This window comes from Silurus meridionalis, chromosome 16, assembly GCF_014805685.1.
Source record: "Silurus meridionalis isolate SWU-2019-XX chromosome 16, ASM1480568v1, whole genome shotgun sequence".
Taxonomy (NCBI): Eukaryota; Metazoa; Chordata; class Actinopteri; order Siluriformes; family Siluridae; genus Silurus; species Silurus meridionalis.
The window spans coordinates 1017501-1027136 of NC_060899.1; the positions used below are offsets into that span (position 1 = coordinate 1017501).

The window sequence follows — 9636 nt, forward strand, 5'->3', positions numbered from 1 at the left end:
CAGTTCCCCCTAACATCTCCACCCCAACATCCTTCCAAACATCTCCATCTTCTTCTTAGCTTTGCTTCCAAACATCTCTCCCAAACATCTCCATTTCACATTCTGCATAACATCTTTAAACACCTTCCAAACATCTCTCCCAAACATCTCCATCTTCTTCTTAGCTTTGCTTCCAAACATCTCCATCTCCCCAAACATCTCCATCTCCCCAAACATCTCCATCTCCCCAAACATCTCCATCTCCCCAAACATCTCCATCTCCCCAAACATCTCCATCTCCCCAAACATCTCCATCTCCCCAAACATCTCCATTTCACATTCTGCATAACATCTTTAAACACCTTCCAAACATCTCCATCTCCCCAAACATCTCCATCTCCCCAAACATCTCCATCTCCCCAAACATCTCCATCTCCCCAAACATCTCCATCTCCCCAAACATCTCCATCTTCTTCTTAGCTTTGCTTCCAAACATCTCCATCTCCCCAAACATCTCCATCTCCCCAAACATCTCCATTTTCTCCTTAACCTCTCTCTTGGACACCTCCAAACAAACATCTCCATCTCCCCAAACATCTCCATTTCACATTCTGCATAACATCTTTAAACACCTTCCAAACATCTCTCCCAAACATCTCCATCTTCTTCTTAGCTTTGCTTCCAAACATCTCATCCAACATTAGAACTGCATTTAGTTTTGTTAAAGTTTCTGACATTCTTTAAAGAAATCAACATAAATCCTACTTTGAGTCGCTCTGGATCTCCGGAGCGTCTGCCAAATTCCAGAACTGTAAACTGGAGAAGATGTTTAATGCATTAAAAGTCTTACATTTGCTGTTGATCCACTGTATGCCATTTTTCAGGGAATTGATAAAAAGTAAAAGGGGCGGGGCTTTCACCGTTCCGCTCGGCGAGTCAGCGATGCCGAGATCGCCAGTTTTTTTTGTTGCATACTTGAACGATGCTGCTCGAGACCAGGCACGATGGCGTTCCACCTCACCGCCACGCTTCAGACGAGTTCCTCAGAGGAACCCGGTGCTCCAGACGACCCTTTTCTTCATTGGATCAGTCTCTTTCTCCGTGTGTGTTCATGTAGATGCTTGTAGAGGTAAAAGAGAGTGCGTTCTCTACACCTCATTTCTCCCAGATTTAATGAGGCCTGACCGTGCAGACGTGACGAAAAAAATGGCATCCTTCGTTCTGAGGTGGATTTGTAGCTCCACCCACTGGGTCAGAACACCATCATTCTACATGAACATCATAGATCATTTTCCACTTCGTCTTGATCTGCTCTTAGTGCAAATATTAAACCCCTGATTATTAAATCACTGAATTCTGGATGCTGGTTGGTCGGAATTTGACCGAATTAAGATTTGAAATCCTCGTAAAACCTACAGAATCTCCAGCAGCAGCAATGAAAAACCTCTGCTGGAGCTTTTCCAACGTTCTAAAGCCTGCAGTAGTGGTGTGAAAAGTTTCATTCTCACACACACACACACACACACACACACACACACACACACACACACACACACACACACAGTTGGGTGTTTTCATGAAATCGGACCGAGAGAGAGAGAGAGTGTGTGTGAGTGTGTGTGTGAGTTCATGCAAAGTTGAAGCAGCATCTGGGAACATTTACTGCTGAAGAACTTGGAGAAGGCAGAAATCCTCAAACGAAGCTCGTAGGTTTTTTCTGAACGGAAAAAGAAAAAGAAGCAGCGAGTTTCTGCCTCCAATCCGACACTCCACCGCAACGTCCTTCACATGACCTTCAACTACTACAGTTAATCATGTACCTGACTGTACTTCCCGTCTCACAGAACAGAGCTCTGCACTACTGAGGAATACGATGAGGTTTCCCCTCTAAACCTGGCTCCTCTCGCAGTTCTTCCCCATAACTTCTCATGGAGTTTTACAGAAAATGACCAAACTACCTCAAAGAAAATCCCCCCCCCCAAACTAAACTACTTTTTTTTTTTTTTTTTGGAAATTACACTAAACTACCAGCTTCCTGGAAACACCAAACTACAAGCTTCTTGGAAATGACACCAAACTACCCCCTTTAAAAACTGCCTCAAACAAACCTCTCCTTAGAAATGAAAGAGAAGAAAGAGACAGGGAACAAAAGAGCGAGAAAAAGAGGAAAAAATACAATGAGAGAGAAAGAGAAAGAAAGACAGACAAAGAAGGAGAAACAAAAAAGAAAACAAAAGACAGGGAAGAAGAGAGTGAGAGAGAGAGAAAAACCAGAGAGAAGGACAGGAGGAGAATAAGAAAAAAAAGCAGAGAAAAAAAAAAGAGAGAGAGAGAGAGAGAGAGAGAGAGGGAGAGGGAGAGAGAGATCTGTGTGTTCACACTCGTTTTGATTATGAACTCTTCACTGCTTTGGACGTCTCACATCATTTCTTTCCTTTTCTTTCTCCACCTGTCACTGGTGATCTCTCGCTTCCTCTCTCCGCCCCTCTGTCTGTCTCCCCGCGTGTGTGTGTGTGTGTGTGTGTGTGTGTGTGTGTGTGTGTGTGTGTGTGCGTGCGCAGCGTGCCGCAGGTTCGGAGCGTTTTTCTGGAACGAACGACCTTGAGCCAGCATGCGGGGAGCACGTTACCATGGCGACGCCGTTTCGCACATCCAGGAACAGCTGGATGCAAAGCGCTGCGAGAAGGTTTTTTTAGCGGGAGTCGCCATGGTGAAGGAAATAAAACTAATAAATAAATAAACAAACGAACAGAAAGAGAACAAGATTATGCTGAAGATGAGGATGATGATGAAGAAAAATCTGATCTCCCTCTGCCTCATCATCTCACACTCATCATCCTTCAAACAAACCCTCAGCTGCAAAAGAGCCACACTGAAAGAACCTCAGATCTGATCTTTAACACACAGTAGCAACAAAAATATTGGGACACACGGGTTCTCCACCCATCTGTGGTTCTTCTCTAAACTGTTCCCACAAACTTGAATATGCACAATTGAATCTGAGGTCTTTGGACGCAGGAGCATGAAATCTTGCCTTCACTTGAACAAGGAGACCCAAAACCTGTTCCAGCATTGATTGTGCACAAAGCAGCTCCATAAAGCTCTGCTTTCTATGGGTTAAGAGATGTGAAAGATCTCCTGCTACAGATCTCCAACTCTACTGAACAACTTTGGGATGAGTTTTTGATGCGGACCAGACCTCCTCTCCTCCTCACAAACATCAGTACCTCACTTCACTAACACCACTGTATTGGGATGAATCTCCACTAAAAGATCTAACGGAACATCTTACCAGAAGAATGGAGTTATTTTAACAGTAAATGACGACTAAATGTGGAATGACTTCATCCTCAATCAGCTTCTTTTTATTTTTTGGAATTTATGCTGAAGTACAGAATAAAAGTTAAACTGTATTATATGGTAATTATCGTTATGACATCACAACCTTAACGAGAAATCCATGGAAACCATTTGTGTTCAAATAAACGGTAATGACAATCATTTAAATATTCAGGTAGTAACGCATTATTAATTCTTTACACTCATTCATTTGATTGTTATTCTCCTGAAAAACCTTCTTCAGTCCTTCTTTTCTATCTCATATTGTCTCAGACCTGGTCTCGGACGCTTCTGCTCGACACACAGGTGGCTTAAACAATCTGAAGTTCTGATTGAAGAAATCCCACCAAAGGAGTCTCATACCACCCCCCCCTTTCACCCAACCAGAGGGAACCTGGCCCCCTTCACCCTTGCTCTCCTGAATAAGTCTCCTCCTCCTCCGTCAGTCGGACCTCATGCGTCAAAGCCCGGGATTCAATGAGGCTCCTCACGGCTCTGCTGAACCTGAACTTGAGGTTAGGAACCACTTCCTGTCTTAAGGTATCGGCTTTGCTTTTTTTTTTTTTTTCTGGATGGAAATCATAATTTGAGATTGCATTTATGGTCAAAGCTACACTTGGCATCACTGTGGGAGATCATCTCATTTCATCTCAACAAAGCATGTCTAGAGAAGAACCTGAGAAACATGAGATACCCAAACATCCAAAGAACCCCTTTGAGGAAGCCCCTTGTGTTCTCTGATGAAATCTCTGGAACTCGATGAAGTCTAAACACACCACAGGCACCATGTGACCAGAAAAATGAGAACATCTGGTTGGTCTCGTTGTTGTCCAGATTGGTTTCTTCTCCAAAGCGAAGATCGGTTTAAAACAATTCTCGGCGGCGGCGTGTGTTAGAGACGACATTTTAATAAAATGCGAATGAGGAAAGCGAGTTATTCCGCTTCATTAATATCCGCCTGGAGCTGCACACAGAACGCTCGACAAATAAAGATAAAATATGACGAGCGCTACATGGAGCAGCATTAGTCTCGGTCTGAGCTCCCAGCAGGCGCTATGCTACACCACACAGTGGTGCTCCTCATCCCACAAATACTTCCAGCGTGCTCGTGAGCAGTCTGAACGGATTTACATGAAGTGAGCGATCAAGACATGGCCAAAAGAGCAGGAACGATTCAGAAAGAAAGATGATCCAATGATCTCCAACCACAGACCCAGAATCAGTAATAGATCGGTCAGGCTGTGACTCGGAACCTCGTTATACATATCCAAGTCGTCTATGTTGGATCAAATGCTATCCTACTGTACAGGAGAACATCACTTCATCCAGCTGAGATTATCTTAAGAGCCATTTCTTGGTAAAAACATGTCTGTGGAAACCTGACCATAAGGTTGCTATGTGCTTCTTTATGAACTTTACATTCCATATTTAGTCTCCATTCTCTGTTATAATGAGCTTCAGTCTTCTGGGAAGATGTTCCACTAGATTTTGTAGAGATTCATTCAGCTACAACTAACCTACAGCTTACCTCTCACCTGTCTATCACCACCATCTAACCTCTCACCTGTCTTTTACCAGAGTCTAACCTCTCACCTGTCTATCACCTGTCTATTACCAGAGTCTATTACCAGAGTCTATTACCAGAGTCTAACCTCATACCTGTCCATCACCAGAGTCTAACCACGTACCTGTCTATCACCAGAGTCTAACCTCGTACCTATCTATCACCAGAGTCTAAGCTTGTACCTGTCTATCACCAGAGTCTAACCACGTACCTGTCTATCACCAGAGTCTAACCTCTCACCTGTCTATCACCAGAGTCTAACCACGTACCTGTCTATCACCAGAGTCTAAGCTTGTACCTGTCTATCACCAGAGTCTAACCCCGTACCCGTCTATCACCAGAGTCTAACCTCTCGCCTGTCTATCACCAGAGTCTAACCTCTCACCTGTCTTTTACCAGAGTCTAACCTTTCACCTGTCTATCACCAGAGTCTAACCTCTCACCTGTCAATTACCTGTCTATCACCAGAGTCTAACCTCGTACCTATCTATCACCAGAGTCTAAGCTTGTACCTGTCTATCACCAGAGTCTAACCTCTCATCTGTCTATTACCTGTCTATCACCAGAGTCTAACCACGTACCTGTCTATCACCAGAGTCTAACCCCGTACCCGTCTATCACCAGAGTCTAACCTCTCACCTGTCTATCACCAGAGTCTAACCTCTCACCTGTCTTTTACCAGAGTCTAACCTTTCACCTGTCTATCACCAGAGTCTAACCTCTCACCTGTCAATTACCTGTCTATCACCAGAGTCTAACCACGTACCTGTCTATCACCAGAGTCTAACCTTGTACCTGTCTATCACCTGTCTATCACCAGAGTCTAACCTCTCACCTGTCTATTACCAGAGTCTATTACCAGAGTCTAACCTCTCACCTGTCTATCACCAGAGTCTAACCACGTACCTGTCTATCACCAGAGTCTAACCTCGTACCTGTCTATCACCAGAGTCTAACCTCACCTGTCTATCACCTGTCTATTACCAGAGTCTATTACCAGAGTCTAACCTCGCACTGTCTATCACCAGAGTCTAACCTCATACCTGTCTATCACCAGAGTCTAACCTCTCACCTGTCTATCACCAGAGTCTAACCTCTCACCTGTCTATCACCAGAGTCTATTACCAGAGTCTATGACCAGAGTCTAACCACGTACCTGTCTATCACCAGAGTCTAACCTCTCACCTGTCTATCACCAGAGTCTAACCTCGTACCTGTCTATCACCAGAGTCTAAGCTTGTACCTGTCTATCACCAGAGTCTAACCCCGTACCTGTCTATCACCAGAGTCTAACCTCTTACCTGTCTTTTACCAGAGTCTAACCTCTCACCTGTCTATTACCTGTCTATCACCAGAGTCTAACCTTGTACCTGTCTATCACCAGAGTCTAACCACGTACCTGTCTATCACCAGAGTCTAACCTCGTACCTGTCTATCACCAGAGTCTAACCTCGTACCTGTCTATCACCAGAGTCTAACCTCTTACCTGTCTATCACCAGAGTCTAACCTCTTACCTGTCTATCACCTGTCTATTACCAGAGTCTATTACCAGAGTCTAACCTCGTACCTGTCTATCACCAGAGTCTAACCTCATACCTGTCTATCACCAGAGTCTAACCTCTCACCTGTCTATCACCAGAGTCTAACCTCTCACCTGTCTATCACCAGAGTCTATTACCAGAGTCTATGACCAGAGTCTAACCACGTACCTGTCTATGACCAGAGTCTAACCTCTCACCTGTCTATCACCAGAGTCTATTACCAGAGTCTATGACCAGAGTCTAACCACGTACCTGTCTATCACCAGAGTCTAACCTCTCACCTGTCTATCACCAGAGTCTAACCTCGTACCTGTCTATCACCAGAGTCTAAGCTTGTACCTGTCTATCACCAGAGTCTAACCCCGCACCTGTCTATCACCTGTCTATCACCAGAGTCTAACCTCTTACCTGTCTTTTACCAGAGTCTAACCTCTCACCTGTCTATTACCTGTCTATCACCAGAGTCTAACCACGTACCTGTCTATCACCAGAGTCTAACCTTGTACCTGTCTATCACCAGAGTCTAACCACGTACCTGTCTATCACCAGAGTCTAACCTCTTACCTGTCTATCACCTGTCTATTACCAGAGTCTATTACCAGAGTCTAACCTCGTACCTGTCTATCACCAGAGTCTAACCTCATACCTGTCTATCACCAGAGTCTAACCTCTCACCTGTCTATCACCAGAGTCTAACCTCTCACCTGTCTATCACCAGAGTCTATTACCAGAGTCTATGACCAGAGTCTAACCACGTACCTGTCTATCACCAGAGTCTAACCTCTCACCTGTCTATCACCAGAGTCTAACCTCGTACCTGTCTATCACCAGAGTCTATTACCAGAGTCTATGACCAGAGTCTAACCACGTACCTGTCTATGACCAGAGTCTAAGCTTGTACCTGTCTATCACCAGAGTCTAACCCCGTACCTGTCTATCACCAGAGTCTAACCTCTTACCTGTCTTTTACCAGAGTCTAACCTCTCACCTGTCTATTACCTGTCTATCACCAGAGTCTAACCTCGTACCTGTCATCATCCGTCTCCAACCTGACTAACCTTTTACCTGTCTATCACCCATCCATCCATCACCCATTACCTTTTAATCACCTGTCTATCACGGATCACCAGACCCTCACCATTCGCATGTCTTTTACCGGCCTATCAAATACCAATAACCACCTATCACCTGTCTGTTAAATACATTGACAGTTAAATGTCCATCACCTGCCTTTTACACCTCGCCCGCCTATCAACACCACCTCGCCCGCCTATCAAACACCACCTCGCCCGCCTATCAAACACCACCTCGCCCGTCCATCAAACACCACCGCCCGTCCATCAAACACCACCTCGCCCGTCCATCAAACACCACCTCGCCTCCATCAAACACCACCTCGCCGTCCATCAAACACCACCTCGCCTCCATCAAACACCACCTCGCCTCCATCAAACACCACCTCGCCTACCATCAACCACCACCTCGCCCGTCTATCAAACACCACCTCGCCCGTCCATCAAACACCACCTCGCCCGTCCATCAAACACCACCTCGCCCGTCCATCAAACACCACCGCCTGGCCCATCAAACACCACATCGCCCGACATCAAACACCACCTCGCCCGACCTCAAACACCACCTCGCCCGTCCATCAAACACCACCTCGCCCTACCATCAACCACCACATCGCCCGTCTATCAAACACCACATCGCCCGACATCAAACACCACACTGCCGTCTATCAAACACCACATCACTTGTGCATCTCCCATCTCTCACCTGAATCAGACTTTATTTTATATAAAATGCACCTGTATTCTGCACTGCTGTAGTTTGGGTAAAACTAATTTAATATAAAACACTTTCACCTGCAGTGACAATCAGCCATAAATTACACACACTCTCTCTCTCTCTCTCTCTCTCTCTCTCACACACACACACACACACACACACACACACACACACAGCAGAGCAACATGGTGTGCATATGTATAAAGGTGTCTGCACGTGCGTGTGTGTGTGTGTGTGTGTGTGTGTAAAGTGCAGTGTCTCTGAGATTTAAAGCTAAACTTTGACTTTGCATCATTTGTGTATGTTAATGAATTGGCATGTCTCAATCCTGGAGCTCAATAAACAGGAATAAACCGCTAAGGACTGTAGTGTCACTCTCACTCTCTCACTCACTCACACACACACACACACACACACACACACACACACACACACACACACACACACACACACACACACACACACACAACATCTTTACCATTAACGTGAACCAAAAAACTATATCTACAGCCTCCAGAATGAAAAACTAAACCCGACATCCTTACTGGACTCCACGTGTTCCAGGAAACACCACTATATTCTCCTCCTCTATCTTCTCCGCCTCTATCTTCTGCTCCTGCTTCTCCTCCTGCTCCTGCTCCTGCTCCTCAGTGCAGCTCGGCTCCGGTCTCCGCCATCTTCCGCTGCTCCGGGTTTAAATGAGGAACGCTGCCTCCGGAGCACTCAGCCAGCTTGAAAGCCGACGGCGGTGCATTCTGGGTAATGTAGTCGATACCTGCGCGCGACGTTACGCCCCACAACGCGGATCGCTCAGGCAATAAACTACATGTACACGCGTGCACAGCGGCATGGAGCAATAAAGCCGTGTGTAGACTGCTGAGAGCTAGATAAAGAGAGAGATAGATAAAGAGAGAAAAAGAGATTTATTTATAACCTATTTCACCTGCACAATGAGCAAACAGAGGCCATAAAACACTCATTATAACACTTTATAATCTCTTTATTCACCGCAGCACGCCATTTTATTTCTCCACCAACTAGTGTTTAATTATAAATAAACAACACGACCATATAAATATTATTTCTATTTTATATCAAATAATCTTTATTCATATTATTCTATTGACTTTTAAAGCTTTTTACGCGTTATAAAGTAAATATCAGTTGCATATACATATATCACTACATGCTGCATAAATATTATTACATATCAAAGTAATAAATACATATTTGTAGTTAAATAGTCATGATTATCATATTTGTTAATCATTTAATGAATGTAATTATAAAATAAATGTATGCCTTGTTATTTTAATATCAATCAATCAATCAATCAATCAATCAACCCATCAAAAGTTTATTTATAGACCACCTTTTATAACAAGTGTAATACTAATTAAAACAATTAGAAAATTCACAAC

General features: G+C 44.4%; 1 protein-coding gene across 2 annotated transcripts in view; it reads right to left on the minus strand.

The window, feature by feature from the left end:
* Nucleotides 1-8917, minus strand: part of LOC124398962 (nuclear receptor coactivator 3-like) — a 42029-nt gene extending 33112 nt beyond the window's left edge. For both annotated transcript variants that reach the window (XM_046869538.1, XM_046869537.1), the window contains exon 1: nt 8761-8917. The gene's annotated coding sequence lies outside the window, so the exon portion shown is untranslated. The remainder of the gene's footprint in view (nt 1-8760) is intronic.
* Nucleotides 8918-9636: the final 719 nt, after the last annotated feature.